Here is a 16,887-nt window from a genome sequence, read left to right as displayed (position 1 = left end):
GTGTGTTAATATTAATCTGTGTACTCTGTCAGTGTGTTAATATTACTGAGGACAGTGGGGGTGTTTTACACTTCACAGTGTTTATCTGACTGTGGGTCATGATATACACAGTGTATCAGTGAGTGTGTTAATATTAATCTGTGTTCTCTGTCAGTGTGTTAATATTGCTGAGGACAGTGGGGGTGTTTTACACTTCACAGGGTGTATCTGACTGTGGGTCATGATGTACACAGTGTGTCAATGAGTGTGTTAATATTAATCTGTGTTCTCTGTCAGTGTGTTAATATTACTGAGGACAGTGGGGGTGTTTTGCACTTCACAGGGTGTATCTGACTGTGGGTCATGATATACACAGTGTGTCAGTGAATGTGTTAATATTAATCTGTGTTCTCTGTCAGTGTGTTAATATTCCTGAGGACAGTGGGGATGTTTTACACTTCGCAGGGTGTATCTGACTGTGGGTCATGATATACACAGTGTGTCAGTGAGTGTGTTAATATTAATCTGTGTTCTCTGTCAGTGTGTTAATATTCCTGAGGACAGTGGGGGTGTTTTACACTTCACACGGTGTATCTGACTGTGGGTCATGATGTACACAGTGTGTCAGTGAGTGTGTTAATTTTAATCTGTGTTCTCTGTCAGTGTGTTAATATTCGTGAGGACGTTGGGGATGTTTTACACTTCACTGGGTGTATCTGACTGTGGGTCATGATATACACAGTGTGTCAGTGAGTGTGTTAAATTAATCTGTGTTCTCTGTCAGTGTGTTAATATTCCTGAGGACAGTGGGGGTGTTTTACACTTCACCGGGTGTATCTGGCTGTGGGTCATGATATACACAGTGTGTCAGTGAGTGTGTTAATATTAATCTGTGTTCTCTGTCAGTGTGTTAATATTCCTGAGGACAGTGGGCATGTTTTACACTTCACAGGATGTATCTGACTGTGGGTCATGATTTACACATTGTGTCAGTGAGTGTGTTAATATTAATCTGTGTTCTCTGTCAGTGTGTTAATATTCCTGAGGACAGTGGGGGTGTTTTACACTTCACAGGTTTTATCTGGCTGTGAGTCATGACATACACAATGTGTCAGTGAGTGTGTCAATATTAATCTGTGTTCTCTGTCAGTGTGTTAATATTACTGAGGACAGTGGGGGTGTTTTACACTTCACAGGGTTTATCTGACTGTGAGTCATGATATACACAGTGTGTCAGTGAGTGTGTTAATATTAATCTGTGTTCTCTGTCAGTGTGTTAATATTACTGAGGACAGTGGGGGTGTTTTACACTTCACAGGGTTTTTCTGACTGTGGGTCATGATGTACACACTGAGTCAGTGAGTGTGTTAATATTAATCTGTGTTCTCTGTCAGGTGTTAATATTACTGAGGACAGTGGGTGTGTTTTACACTGCACAGGGTGTATCTGACTGTGGGTCATGATATACACAGTGTGTCAGTGAGTGTGTTAATATTAATCTGTGTTCTCTGTCAGTGTGTTAATATTCCTGAGGACAGTGGGCATGTTTTACACTTCACAGGATGTATCTGACTGTGGGTCATGATTTACACATTGTGTCAGTGAGTGTGTTAATATTAATCTGTGTTCTCTGTCAGTGTGTTAATATTCCTGAGGACAGTGGGGGTGTTTTACACTTCACAGGTTTTATCTGGCTGTGAGTCATGATATACACAGTGTGTCAGTTAGTGTGTTAATATTAATCTGTGTTCTCTGTCAGTGTGTTAATATTCCTGAGGACAGTGGGGGTGTTTTACACTTCACAGGGTGTATCTGACTGTGGGTCATGATATACACAGTGTGTCAGTGAGTGTGTTAATATTAATCTGTGTTCTCTGTCAGTGTGTTAATATTGCTGAGGATAGTGGGGGTGTTCTACACTTCACATTGTGTATCTGACTGTGGGTCATGATATACACAGTGTGTCAGTGAGTGTGTTAATATTAATCTGTGTTCTCTGTCAGTGTGTTAATATTGCTGAGGACAGTGGGGGTGTTTTACACTTCACAGGGTTTATCTGACTGTGGGTCATGATATACACAGTGTGTCAGTGAGTGTGTTAATATTAATCTGTGTTCTCTGTCAGTGTGTTAATATTGCTGAGGACAGTGGGGGTGTTTTACACTTCACAGGGTGTATCTGACTGTGGGTCATGATATACACAGTGTGTCAGTGAGTGTGTTAATATTTATCTGTGTTCTCTGTCAGTGTGTTAATATTCCTGAGTGCAGTGGGGATGTTTTACACTTCACAGGGTGTATCTGACTGTGGGTCATGATGTACACAGTGTGTCAGTGAGTGTGTTAATATTAATCTGTGTTCTCTGTCAGTGTGTTAATATTCCTGAGGACAGTGGGGGTGTTTTACACTTCACAGGGTGTATCTGACTGTGGTCATGATATACACAGTGTGTCAGTGAGTGTGTTAATATTAATCTGTGTACTCTGTCAGTGTGTTAATATTACTGAGGACAGTGGGGGTGTTTTACACTTCACAGGGTGTATCTGACTGTGGGTCATGATATACACAGTGTGTCAGTGAGTGTGTTAATATTAATCTATGTACTCTGTCAGTGTGTTAATATTACTGAGGACAGTGGGGGTGTTTTACACTTCACAGTGTTTATCTGACTGTGGGTCATGATATACACAGTGTATCAGTGAGTGTGTTAATATTAATCTGTGTTCTCTGTCAGTGTGTTAATATTGCTGAGGACAGTGGGGGTGTTTTACACTTCACAGGGTGTATCTGACTGTGTGTCATTATGTACACAGTGTGTCAGTGAGTGTGTTAATATTAATCTGTGTTCTCTGTCAGTGTGTTAATATTCCTGAGGACTGTGGGGGTGTTTTACACTTCACAGGGTGTATCTGACTCTGGGTCATGATGTACACAGTGTGTCAGTGAGTGTTTTAATATTAATCTGTGTTCTCTGTCAGTGTGTTAATATTACTGAGGACAGTGGGGGTGTTTTACACTTCACAGGGTGTATCTGACTGTGGGTCATGATGTACACAGTGTTTCAGTGAGTGTTTTAATTTTAATCTGTGTTCTCTGTCAGTGTGTTAATATTACTGAGGACAGTGGGGGTGTTTTACACTTCACAGGGTGTATCTGACTGTGGGTCATGATATACACAGTGTGTCAGTGAGTGTGTTAATATTAATCTGTGTTCTCTGTCAGTGTGTTAATATTACTGAGGACAGTGGGGGTGTTTTACTCTTCACAGGGTGTATCTGACTGTGGGTCATGATATACACAGTGTGTCAGTGAGTGTGTTAATATTAATCTGTGTACTCTGTCAGTGTGTTAATATTACTGAGGACAGTGGGGGTGTTTTACACTTCACAGTGTTTATCTGACTGTGGGTCATGATATACACAGTGTATCAGTGAGTGTGTTAATATTAATCTGTGTTCTCTGTCAGTGTGTTAATATTGCTGAGGACAGTGGGGGTGTTTTACACTTCACAGGGTGTATCTGACTGTGGGTCATGATGTACACAGTGTGTCAATGAGTGTGTTAATATTAATCTGTGTTCTCTGTCAGTGTGTTAATATTACTGAGGACAGTGGGGGTGTTTTGCACTTCACAGGGTGTATCTGACTGTGGGTCATGATATACACAGTGTGTCAGTGAATGTGTTAATATTAATCTGTGTTCTCTGTCAGTGTGTTAATATTCCTGAGGACAGTGGGGATGTTTTACACTTCGCAGGGTGTATCTGACTGTGGGTCATGATATACACAGTGTGTCAGTGAGTGTGTTAATATTAATCTGTGTTCTCTGTCAGTGTGTTAATATTCCTGAGGACAGTGGGGGTGTTTTACACTTCACAGGGTGTATCTGACTGTGGGTCATGATGTACACAGTGTGTCAGTGAGTGTGTTAATTTTAATCTGTGTTCTCTGTCAGTGTGTTAATATTCGTGAGGACGTTGGGGATGTTTTACACTTCACTGGGTGTATCTGACTGTGGGTCATGATATACACAGTGTGTCAGTGAGTGTGTTAAATTAATCTGTGTTCTCTGTCAGTGTGTTAATATTCCTGAGGACAGTGGGGGTGTTTTACACGTCACCGGGTGTATCTGGCTGTGGGTCATGATATACACAGTGTGTCAGTGAGTGTGTTAATATTAATCTGTGTTCTCTGTCAGTGTGTTAATATTCCTGAGGACAGTGGGCATGTTTTACACTTCACAGGATGTATCTGACTGTGGGTCATGATTTACACATTGTGTCAGTGAGTGTGTTAATATTAATCTGTGTTCTCTGTCAGTGTGTTAATATTCCTGAGGACAGTGGGGGTGTTTTACACTTCACAGGTTTTATCTGGCTGTGAGTCATGACATACACAATGTGTCAGTGAGTGTGTCAATATTAATCTGTGTTCTCTGTCAGTGTGTTAATATTACTGAGGACAGTGGGGGTGTTTTACACTTCACAGGGTTTATCTGACTGTGAGTCATGATATACACAGTGTGTCAGTGAGTGTGTTAATATTAATCTGTGTTCTCTGTCAGTGTGTTAATATTACTGAGGACAGTGGGGGTGTTTTACACTTCACAGGGTTTTTCTGACTGTGGGTCATGATGTACACACTGAGTCAGTGAGTGTGTTAATATTAATCTGTGTTCTCTGTCAGGTGTTAATATTACTGAGGACAGTGGGTGTGTTTTACACTGCACAGGGTGTATCTGACTGTGGGTCATGATATACACAGTGTGTCAGTGAGTGTGTTAATATTAATCTGTGTTCTCTGTCAGTGTGTTAATATTACTGAGGACAGTGGGGGTGTTTTACACTTCACAGGGTGTATCTGACTCTGGGTCATGATATACACAGTGTGTCAGTGAGTGTGTTAATATTAATCTGTGTTCTCTGTCAGTGTGTTAATATTACTGAGGACAGTGGGGGTGTTTTACACTTCACAGGGTGTATCTGACTGTGGGTCATGATATACACAGTGTGTCAGTGAGTGTGTTAATATTAATCTGCGTTCTCTGTCAGTGTGTTAATATTCCTGAGGACAGTGGGGGTGTTTTACACTTCACAGGGTGTATCTGACTGTGGGTCATGATATACACAGTGTGTCAGTGAGTGTGTTAATATTAATCTGTGTTCTCTGTCAGTGTGTTAATATTCCTGAGGACAGTGGGGGTGTTTTACACTTCACAGGGTGTATCTGACTGTGGGTCATGATATACACAGTGTGTCAGTGAGTGTGTTAATATTAATCTGTGTTCTCTGTCAGTGTGTTAATATTCCTGAGGACAGTGGGGATGTTTTACACTTCACAGGGTGTATCTGACTGTGGGTCATGATGTACACAGTGTGTCAGTGAGTGTGTTAATATTAATCTGTGTTCTCTGTCAGTGTGTTAATATTACTGAGGACAGTGGGGGTGTTTTACACTTCACAGGGTGTATCTGACTGTGGATCATGATGTACACAGTGTGTCAGTGAGTGTGTTAATATTAATCTGTGTTCTCTGTCAGTGTGTTAATATTGCTGAGGACAGTGGGGGTGTTTTACACTTCACATTGTGTATCTGACTGTGGGTCATGATATACACAGTGTGTCAGTGAGTGTGTTAATATTAATCTGTGTTCTCTGTCAGTGTGTTAATATTGCTGAGGACAGTGGGGGTGTTTTACACTTCACAGGGTTTATCTGACTGTGGGTCATGATATACACAGTGTGTCAGTGAGTGTGTTAATATTAATCTGTGTTCTCTGTCAGTGTGTTAATATTGCTGAGGACAGTGGGGGTGTTTTACACTTCACAGGGTTTATCTGACTGTGGGTCATGATATACACAGTGTGTCAGTGAGTGTGTTAATATTAATCTGTGTTCTCTGTCAGTGTGTTAATATGACTGAGGACAGTGGGGGTGTTTTACACTTCACAGGGTGTATCTGACTGTGGGTCATGATATACACAGTGTGTCAGTGAGTGTGTTAATATTAATCTGTGTTCTCTGTCAGTGTGCTAATATTACTCAGGACTGTGGGGGTGTTTTACACTGCACTGGGTGTATCTGACTGTGGGTCATGATATACACAGTGTGTCAGTGAGTGTGTTAATATTAATCTGTGTTCTCTGTCAGTGTGTTAATATTACTGAGGACAGTGGGGGTGTTTTGCACTTCACAGGGTGTATCTGACTGTGGGTCATGATATACACAGTGTGTCAGTGAGTGTGTTAATATTAATCTGTGTTCTCTGTCAGTGTGTTAATATTCCTGAGGACAGTGGGGGTGTTTTACACTTCACAGGGTGTATCTGACTGTGGGTCATGATATACACAGTGTGTCAGTGAGTGTGTTAATATTAATCTGTGTTCTCTGTCATTGTGTTAATATTCCTGAGGACAGTGGGGGTGTTTTACACTTCACAGGGTGTATCTGACTGTGGGTCATGATATACACAGTGTGTCAGTGAGTGTGTTAATATTAATCTGTGTTCTCTGTCAGTGTGTTAATATTCCTGAGGACAGTGGGGATGTTTTACACTTCACAGGGTGTATCTGACTATGGGTCATGATGTACACAGTGTGTCAGTGAGTGTGTTAATATTAATCTGTGTTCTCTGTCAGTGTGTTAATATTACTGAGGACAGTGGGGGTGTTTTACACTTCACATTGTGTATCTGACTGTGGGTCATGATATACACAGTGTGTCAGTGAGTGTGTTAATATTAATCTGTGTTCTCTGTCAGTGTGTTAATATTGCTGAGGACAGTGGGGGTGTTTTACACTTCACAGGGTTTATCTGACTGTGGGTCATGATATACACAGTGTGTCAGTGAGTGTGTTAATATTAATCTGTGTTCTCTGTCAGTGTGTGAATATTGCTGAGGACAGTGGGGGTGTTTTACACTTCACAGGGTTTATCTGACTGTGGGTCATGATATACACAGTGTGTCAGTGAGTGTGTTAATATTAATCTGTGTTCTCTGTCAGTGTGTTAATATTCCTGAGGGCAGTGGGGATGTTTTACACTTCACAGGGTGTATCTGACTGTGGGTCATGATGTACACAGTGTGTCAGTGAGTGTGTTAATATTAATCTGTGTTCTCTGTCAGTGTGTTAATATTCCTGAGGACAGTGGGGGTGTTTTACACTTCACAGGGTGTATCTGACTGTGGGTCATGATATACACAGTGTGTCAGTGAGTGTGTTAATATTAATCTGTGTACTCTGTCAGTGTGTTAATATTACTGAGGACAGTGGGGGTGTTTTACACTTCACAGGGTGTATCTGACTGTGGGTCATGATATACACAGTGTGTCAGTGAGTGTGTTAATATTAATCTGTGTACTCTGTCGGTGTGTTAATATTACTGAGGACAGTGGGGGTGTTTTACACTTCACAGTGTTTATCTGACTGTGGGTCATGATATACACAGTGTATCAGTGAGTGTGTTAATATTAATCTGTGTTCTCTGTCAGTGTGTTAATATTGCTGAGGACAGTGGGGGTGTTTTACACTTCACAGGGTGTATCTGACTGTGGGTCATTATGTACACAGTGTGTCAGTGAGTGTGTTAATATTAATCTGTGTTCTCTGTCAGTGTGTTAATATTCCTGAGGACAGTGGGGGTGTTTTACACTTCACAGGGTGTATCTGACTCTGGGTCATGATGTACACAGTGTGTCAGTGAGTGTTTTAATATTAATCTGTGTTCTCTGTCAGTGTGTTAATATTACTGAGGACAGTGGGGGTGTTTTACACTTCACAGGGTGTATCTGACTCTGGGTCATGATGTACACAGTGTGTCAGTGAGTGTTTTAATTTTAATCTGTGTTCTCTGTCAGTGTGTTAATATTACTGAGGACAGTGGGGGTGTTTTACACTTCACAGCGTGTATCTGACTGTGGGTCATGATATACACAGTGTGTCAGTGAGTGTGTTAATATTAATCTGTGTTCTCTGTCAGTGTGTTAATATTACTGAGGACAGTGGGGGTGTTTTACACTTCACAGGGTGTATCTGACTGTGGGTCATGATATACACAGTGTGTCAGTGAGTGTGTTAATATTAATCTGTGTTCTCTGTCAGTGTGTTAATATTACTGAGGACAGTGGGGGTGTTTTACACTTCACAGGGTGTATCTGACTGTGGGTCATGATGTACACAGTGTGTCAGTGAGTGTGTTAATATTAATCTGTGTTCTCGGTCAGTGTGTTAATATTACTGAGGACAGTGGGGGTGTTTTGCACTTCACAGGGTGTATCTGACTGTGGGTCATGATATACACAGTGTGTCAGTGAATGTGTTAATATTAATCTGTGTTCTCTGTCAGTGTGTTAATATTCCTGAGGACAGTGGGGATGTTTTACACTTCGCAGGGTGTATCTGACTGTGGGTCATGATATACACAGTGTGTCAGTGAGTGTGTTAATATTAATCTGTGTTCTCTGTCAGTGTGTTAATATTGCTGAGGACAGTGGGGGTGTTTTACACTTCACAGGGTTTATCTGACTGTGGGTCATGATATACACAGTGTGTCAGTGAGTGTGTTAATATTAATCTGTGTTCTCTGTCAGTGTGTTAATATTCCTGAGGGCAGTGGGGATGTTTTACACTTCACAGGGTGTATCTGACTGTGGGTCATGATATACACAGTGTGTCAGTGAGTGTGTTAATATTAATCTGTGTTCTCTGTCAGTGTGTTAATATTCCTGAGGACAGTGGGGGTGTTTTACACTTCACAGGGTGTATCTGACTGTGGGTCATGATGTACACAGTGTGTCAGTGAGTGTGTTAATATTAATCTGTGTTCTCTGTCAGTGTGTTAATATTACTGAGGACAGTGGGGGTGTTTTACACTTCACAGGGTGTATCTGACTGTGGGTCATGATATACACAGTGTGTCAGTGAGTGTGTTAATATTAATCTGTGTTCTCTGTCAGTGTGTTAATATTACTGAGGACAGTGGGGGTGTTTTACACTTCACAGGGTGTATCTGACTGTGAGTCATGATGTACACAGTGTGTCAGTGAGTGTGTTAATATTAATCTGTGTTCTCTGTCAGTGTGTTAATATTACTGAGGACAGTGGGGGTGTTTTACACTTCACAGGGTGTATCTGACTGTGGGTCATGATATACACAGTGTGTCAGTGAGTATGTTAATATTAATCTGTGTTCTCTGTCAGTGTGTTAATATTACTGAGGACAGTGGGGGTGTTTTACACTTCACAGGGTGTATCTGACTGTGGGTCATGATGTACACAGTGTGTCTTTGAGTGTGTTAATATTAATCTGTGTTCTCTGTCAGTGTGTTAATATTACTGAGGACAGTGGGGGTGTTTTACACTTCACAGGGTGTATCTGACTGTGGGTCATGATATACACAGTGTGTCAGTGAGTGTGTTAATATTAATCTGTGTTCTCTGTCAGTGTGTTAATATTCCACCCTAGCCAAATCGCCCCTATCACATTTTGCTCTCTCTCTCCCCCCACAACTTCTCTTGCACCTTCTCCTCCTTTGAGCTCATCACTTTGTTCCCCAAATCCCATCCCCCACTCCCATACACCATTCCCCGATACCACTACCCCCTAACACCCCTCCCTCACTCCCATACCCCACATCCCACCCAGCCACCCCTCTCCCACTCCCCTTCCCCACTCCCCTCCCAACTTCCCTACTTCATTCCCCTCCCCCACTTCCCAACCCCACCCCCAACCACACTCCCCTATCCCACTGCTTCTCCCACTGCCCTCCCTCACTCTCCTACCCCACACCCCTCCCCCACTCCCCTCCCCCACTCCCCTCCCCAACTCCCCTCAACCGCTCCACTCCCCAACTCCATCACTATCGCCCCTCCCCCACTCCCCTCCCCCACTCCCCTCCGCCAATCCCCTCCGCCAATCCGCTCCCCCACTCCCCTCCACACTCCCCTCTCCAACTCCGCTCCCCTACACACCTCTTCCCTCCCCTCCCACACTACCCTCCCACACTCCCCATCCCACTTCCCCCCCCCACTCCCCTACCCCATTCCTGCTGCCACTCCCCTACCCTACTCCCCTTCCCCACTCCACTCCCCTCTCAATGCCTCCACTCCCCTACCGCACTCCCCTCCCCAGTCCCCTTACCACTCCACTCCCACACTCCCCTACATCATTCCCCTACCCCACTCCCCTACACCACTCCCATCCCCCACTCCCCTCCCACACTCCCCTTCCCTACTCCCTTCCCACACTCCCCCTACCGAACTCCCCTCCCACACTCCCCGACCACACTCCCCTACCACGCTCCCCTCCCCCACTCCCCTCTCCCAGCCCTGACTCACCTACCGCACTCCCCTACCCCACTTCCTTTCCCCCACTCCCCACTCTCACTCCATTCACCCACTCCCCTACCGCACTCCCATACCTAATTCCCAACCACAACTCCCCTACCCCACTCCCCTACCCCACTCCGCTCCCCAATTCCGCTCCCCCACTCCACTCCCGACACCCCTCCCCAACTCTCCTACCTCACATCCCTCCCCCACTCCCCTTCCCTCCACCTCCTCACTGCCCTCCACAATCCAACTCCCCTACCCCACACACGTCCCCAACTCCAGTCACCCACTCCCCTTCCCTCCACCTCATCACTGCGCTCCCCAATCCCATTCCCCTATCCCACTCCCCTAGCCCACCCCGTCCCACACTCACCTCCCCCCACTCCAGTCCACCTCTGCGCTTCCCTGCACCTCTTCACTGCCCTCCCCTACCACACTCCCATCCCTCACTACCCTCACGCACACCCCTACCCACTCCCCTACACCACTCCCCTACCCCACTCCCCTACCGTACTCCAGTAGCGCACTCCACTCCCGCACTCCCCTCCACCAATCCCCTACCCCACTCCCCATCACCACACACCAACCCCACTCCCCTACCCCACTCACCTCCCCCACTCCGCTAACCCAGTCCCCTCCCCCGCTCCCCTCCCCAGCTCCCCTCCCCCACTCCCTGACTCCACACCGGCTCCCCCACTCCCCTCCCCCACTCCCCTCCCCCACTCCGCCCCACAACCCTCCCCCCTTCCCCTCCCCCACTCCCCTCGCCCACTCCCCTCGCCCACTCCCCTCCCCCACTCCCCTCCCCCTCTCCCCTCCCCCACTCCGCCCCTCAACCCTCCCCTTTCCCCTCCCCCACTCCCCTCGCCCACTCCCCTCGCCCACTCCACTCCCCCACTCCACTCCACCACTCCACTCCCCCACACCCCTCGCCCACTCCACTCCCGACACTCCTCCCCCACTCCCCTCCCCTCCCCCTCACCCCTCCCCCACTCCCGTCCCCCACTCCCCTCCCGTCCAACACTCCGCTTCCCTGCACCTCCTCACTGCCCTCCCCTACTACACTCCCATCCCCCACTCCGCTCCCCAACTCTCCTACCTCACACCCCTCCCCCACTCCCCTTCCTTCCACCTCCTCACTGCCCTCCTCAACCCAACTCCCCTACCCCACACACTTCCCCAACTCGACTCACCCACTCCCCTTCCCTCCACCTCCTCACTGCGCTCCCCGATCCCACTGCCCTATCCCACTCCCCTATCCCACTCCCCTATCCCACTCCCCTATCCCACTGCCCTATCCGACTCCACTTTCCCACTTCCCTACCCCACTCCCCTAACTCACTCCCCTCCCCAACTCCACTACCCCTCTCCACTCCACCATTCCCCTAACCCCCTCCCCTAGCCAACCCCTCCCACACTCCCCTCCCCCCACTCCAGTCCACCTCTGCGCTCCCCTGCATCTCTTCACTGCCCACCCCCAACACACTCCCATCCCCACTACGCTCCCGCATTCCCCTATCCCACTCCCCTACCGCACTCCACGCCCCCACTCCCCTACCGCACTCCCCTCCACAACTCCCCTACACCACTCCAAATTACCACACCACTCCTCTCCCCCACTCCCTAACTCAACGCCCCTCCCCACTCCCCTAAACCACTCCCCTTCCCACTCCCCTCCCCCACTCCCCTCCCCCACTCCCCTCCCCCACTTCCATCACAAACTCCCCTACCCCACTCCCCTACTCCGCTCCTCTCCACCACACCCCTCCCTCACATCCCTCCCCCACACCCCTCCCCCACACCCCTCATCAACTCCCCTCCCACACTCCCCTCCCCCACTCCCCTCCCTCACGCCCTCCGCCACCCTCCTACCACACTCTACTCCCTCACTCACCTCCCCAACTCCACATCCCCGCTCCCCTCCCACACTCTCCTCCCGAACACCCCTCCCCCACTCCCCTCCCCCAGCCCCTCCCCCACTCCACTCTCCTCACCCACTCCCATCCCCTCTCCCCCTCCCCCACTCCCGTCCACCACTCCACATCCCTGCACCTCCTCACTGCCCTCCCGTACCACACTCCCCTCCCCCACTCCCTTACTCCAATCTCGTACCCCACTCCACTCCCCCATTCTCGTACCCCACTCCACTCCCCCACTCCCATACCTCACTCCCCTCCACAACTCCCCTACCCCGCTCCCCTACCCCACTCCCCCACTCCCTCACTCCGCTCCCCCACTCCGCACCCCATCTCCCCCACTCCGCACCCCCACTCCCCACCCCACTCCCCTCACCCACTACCCTACCCAACTCCACTACCCCACTCCCATCCCCCATTCCCCTCCCCCACTCCCCTACCCCACTCCCCTACCGCACACCACTACCGCTCTCCACTCCCCCACTCCCCTATCGCACTCCCCTCCACATCTCCCCGATCCCACTCCCTGACCCCACTCCCCGACCCCCACTCCCCGACCCCACTCCCCAGCCCCACTCCCCAAACCCCACTCCCCAAACCCCACTCCCCAAACCCCACTCCCCAAACCCCACTCCACCAACCCCACTCCCCAACCCCACTCCCCTCACCCACTCCCTGACATCACACCCGCTGCCCCACTCCCCTTCCCCACTCCCCTCCCCCACTCCCCTTCCCCACTCCCTGACACCTCACCCGCTGCCCCACTCCCCTGCCCCAGTCCCCTGCTCCACTCCCCTGCTCCACTCCCCTGCTCCACTCCCCTGCTCCACTCCCCTGACCCACTCCCCTGACCCACTCCCCTGCCCCACTCCGCTACCCCACTCTGCTACCCCACTCCGCTACCCCACTCCGCTCTCCCAATCGCCTCCCCTACCGCAGTTCGCTCCCCAACTTTCCTAGCCCACTCCCCTCCCCTCCACCTCCTCACTGCCTTCCACTACCCAACTCTCCTACCTGACGCACCTCCCCCACTCCACTCCCCAACTCCCATTCCCTCCACTCCCCTCCCCCACTCCACTCACCTCTCCAAGCCCCCACTCACTGACGCCACTCCCCTACCCATTCCTTGTTCCCCACCCCCTCCCTCCTCCCCTACCGCACTCACAAACCCCACTCCCCTCTCCCACTCCTCCACCCCACTCCCTGCCCCCTCTCCTCTCCGCAAATCCCCTTCCCCCTGCCCCTCCCCAACTCCCCTCCCCAACGCCCCTCCCTCGCTCCCGTCCCCCGCTCCCCTCCACCACTACCCTCCCCCGCTCCCCTCCCCCACACCCCTCGTCAACTCCCCTCCCCCACTCCCCTCCCCCACTCCCCTCCCCAACTCCCGTAAACCACTCCCCTCCCCCACACCCCTCGTCAACCCCCATCCCCCACTCCACTCCCCCACACCCCTCCCCCTCTCCCCTCCCCCACTCCCCTCCCAAACTCCCTTCCGCCACTCTCCTCCCACACTCTACTCCCTCTCTCACCTCCCCAGATCCCCTCCCCCGCTCCCCTCCCACACTAACCTCCCCCACACCCCTCCGCACTCCGCTCCCCTCCGACACTCCCCTCCCCCTCTCTCCTCCGCCACTCTCCTCCCCAACACCCCTCCCCCACTCCCCTCCCCCACCCCCTCCCCTGCTCCACTCCCCTACACAACTCTCCTCCCCACTCTCCTCCCCCACTCCCCTCCCCCACTCCCCTCCCCCACTCTCCTCCCCCACTCCGCATCCCTGCACCTCCTCACTGCCCTCCCGTACCACACACCCCACCACCACTCCACTCCCCCACTCCACTCCCCCACTCCACTCCCCCACTCCACTCCCCCTCTCCCCTCCCCCACTCCCCTCACCCCCTCCCCTCCCCCACTCCCCTCACCCCCTCCCCTCCCCCACTCCTCTACCCCACCCCACTCCCCTCCCCCACTCCCCTCCCCCACTCCTCTACCCCACCCCACTCCCCTCCCCCACTCCGCTTCCCCACTCCCCTACCCCACTCCCCTACCCCACTCCACACCCCCACTCCCATACCTAACTCCCATCCACAACTCCCCTACCCCACTCCCCTACACCACTCCCCTCCCCCTCTCCCCTCCCCCTTTCCCCTCCCCCACTCCCCTCCCCCACTCCCGTCCCCACTCCCCTCCCGTCCAACACTCCGCTTCCCTGCACCTCCTCACTGCCCTCCCCACCACACTCCTAACCCCCACTCCGCTCCCCAACTCTCCTACCTCACACCCCTCCCCCACTCCCCTTCCCTCCACCTCCTCACTGCCCTCCTCAACCCAACTCCCCTACCACACACACGTCCCCAACTCCAGTCACCCACTCCCCTTCCCTCCACCTCCTCACTGCGCTCCCCTATCCCACTCCACTTTCCCACTTCTCTACCCCACACCCCTAACTCACTCCCCTCCCCAACTCCACTACCCCTCTCTACTCCACCATTCCCCTACCCCCCTCCCCTAGCCACCCTCCCCTAGCCACCCCGTCCCACACACCCCTCCCCCCACACCAGTCCACCTCTGCGCTCCCCTGCACCTCTTCACTGCCCTCCCCTACCACACTCCCATCCCCCACTACGCTCCCGCATTCCCCTACCTCAACTCCCCTACTCACACCCCTACCCACTCCCCAAAACCACTCCCCTTCCCCCTCCCCTTCCCCTCCCCTCCCCCACTCCCTTCCCCCACTCCCCTCCCCCACTCCCGTCCCCCACTCCCCTCCCCCACTCCCATCACAAACACCCCTACTCCACTCCCCTACTCTACTCCCCTCCCCCACACCCCTCCCCCACACCACTCCCCCACACCCCTCGTCAACTCCTCTCCCACACTCCCCTCCCCCACTCCCCTCCCTCACATCCCTCCGCCACTCTCCTACCACACTCTACTCCCTCACTCACCTCCCCAACTCCCCTCCCCCGCTCCCCTCCCACACTAACCTCCCACACACCCCTCCCCACTCCCCTCCCCTCCGACACTCCCCTCCCCCTCTCTCCTCCGCCACTCTCCTCCTGAACACCCCTCCCCCACTTCCCTCCCCCACCTCCTGCCCCACTCCACTCTCCTCACCCATTCCCATCCTCCACTCCCCTCCCCCACTCCCGTCCAACACTCCCCATCCCTGCACCTCCTCACTGCCCTCCCGTACCACACTCCCCTCCCCCACTCCCCTCCCCTACTTTCGTACCCCAATCCACTCCCCCACTCTCGTACCCCACTCCACTCCCCCACTCCCATACCTCACTCCCCTTCACAACTCCCCTACCCCGCTCCCCTACCCCTCTCCCCTACCCCGCTCCCCCACTTCGCTCCCCCACTCCGCACCCCCACTCCGCACCCCCACTCCGCACCCCCACTCCCCACCCCCACTCCCCTCCCCCACTACCCTTCCCAACTCCACTACCCCACTCCCATCCCCCATTCCCCTCACCCACTCCCCTAGCCCACCCCCTCCCACACTCCCCTCCCCCCACTCCAGTCCACCTCTGCGCTTCCCTGCACCTCTTCACAGCCCTTCCCTACCACACTCCCATCCCCCACTACCCTCCCGCAGTCCCCTACCCCACTCCCCTACCGCACTCCCCTCCACAGCTCCCCTATCCCACTCCCCGACCCCACTCCCCGTTCGCACTCCCCGGCCCCAATCCCCAGCCCCACGCCCCAGCCCCACTCCCCAAACCCCACTCCCGAAACCCCACTCCCCAAACCCCACTCCCCAAACCCCACACCCCCTTCCCCACACCCCCAACCGCACTCCCCCAACCCCACTACCCCAAACCCCACTCCCCAACCCCACTCCCCTCCCCCACTCCCACTCCCCTCCCCCACTCCCTGACACCACCCCCGCTGCCCCACTCCCCTGCCCCACTCCCCTCACCCACTCCCTGACAACTCACCCGCTGCCCCAACCCCCTGACCCACTCCCCTGCTCCACTCCCCTGCCACACTCCCCTGCCCCACTCCACTGCCCCACTCCGCTACCCCACTCCACTACCCCACTCCGCTACCCCACTCTGCTACCCCACTCTGCTACCCCACTCCGCTACCCCACTCCGCTCCCCCACTCCCCTCCCCTACCGCTGTCCGCTCCCCAACTTTCCTAGCCCACTCCCCTCCCCTCCACCTCCTCACTGCCTTCCACTACCCAACTCTCCTACCTCACACACCTCCCCCACTCCACTCCCCAACTCCCATTCGCTCCACTCCCCTCCCCCTCTCCTCTCCGCTAATCCCCTTCCCCCTCCCCCTCCCCAACTCCCCTCCCCAACGCACCTCCCCCGCTCCCCTCCCCCACTCCCCTCCCCCGCACCACTCGTCAACTCCCCTCCCCCACTCCCCTCCCCCACTCCCCACCCCCACTCCCCTCCTTCCACTCCCTTCCGTAACACCCCTCGTCAACTCCCCTCCGCCACACCCCTCGTCAACTCCCCTCCCCCACTCCCCTCGTCAACTCCCCTCCCCCACTCCCCTCCCACTCTCCCCTACCAGCTCCCCTCACCCGCCCCCTCCCCCACTCCCCACCCCACTCACTTCCCCCTCTCCCCTCCCCTCTCTCCTCCCCCTCTCTCCTCCCCCACTCTCCCCTGCCCCACTCTCCTCCCCCACTCTCCCCTCCCC

This window comes from Heterodontus francisci, chromosome 22, assembly GCF_036365525.1.
Source record: "Heterodontus francisci isolate sHetFra1 chromosome 22, sHetFra1.hap1, whole genome shotgun sequence".
Taxonomy (NCBI): Eukaryota; Metazoa; Chordata; class Chondrichthyes; order Heterodontiformes; family Heterodontidae; genus Heterodontus; species Heterodontus francisci.
Note: the sequence above shows the minus strand (reverse complement) of the source record.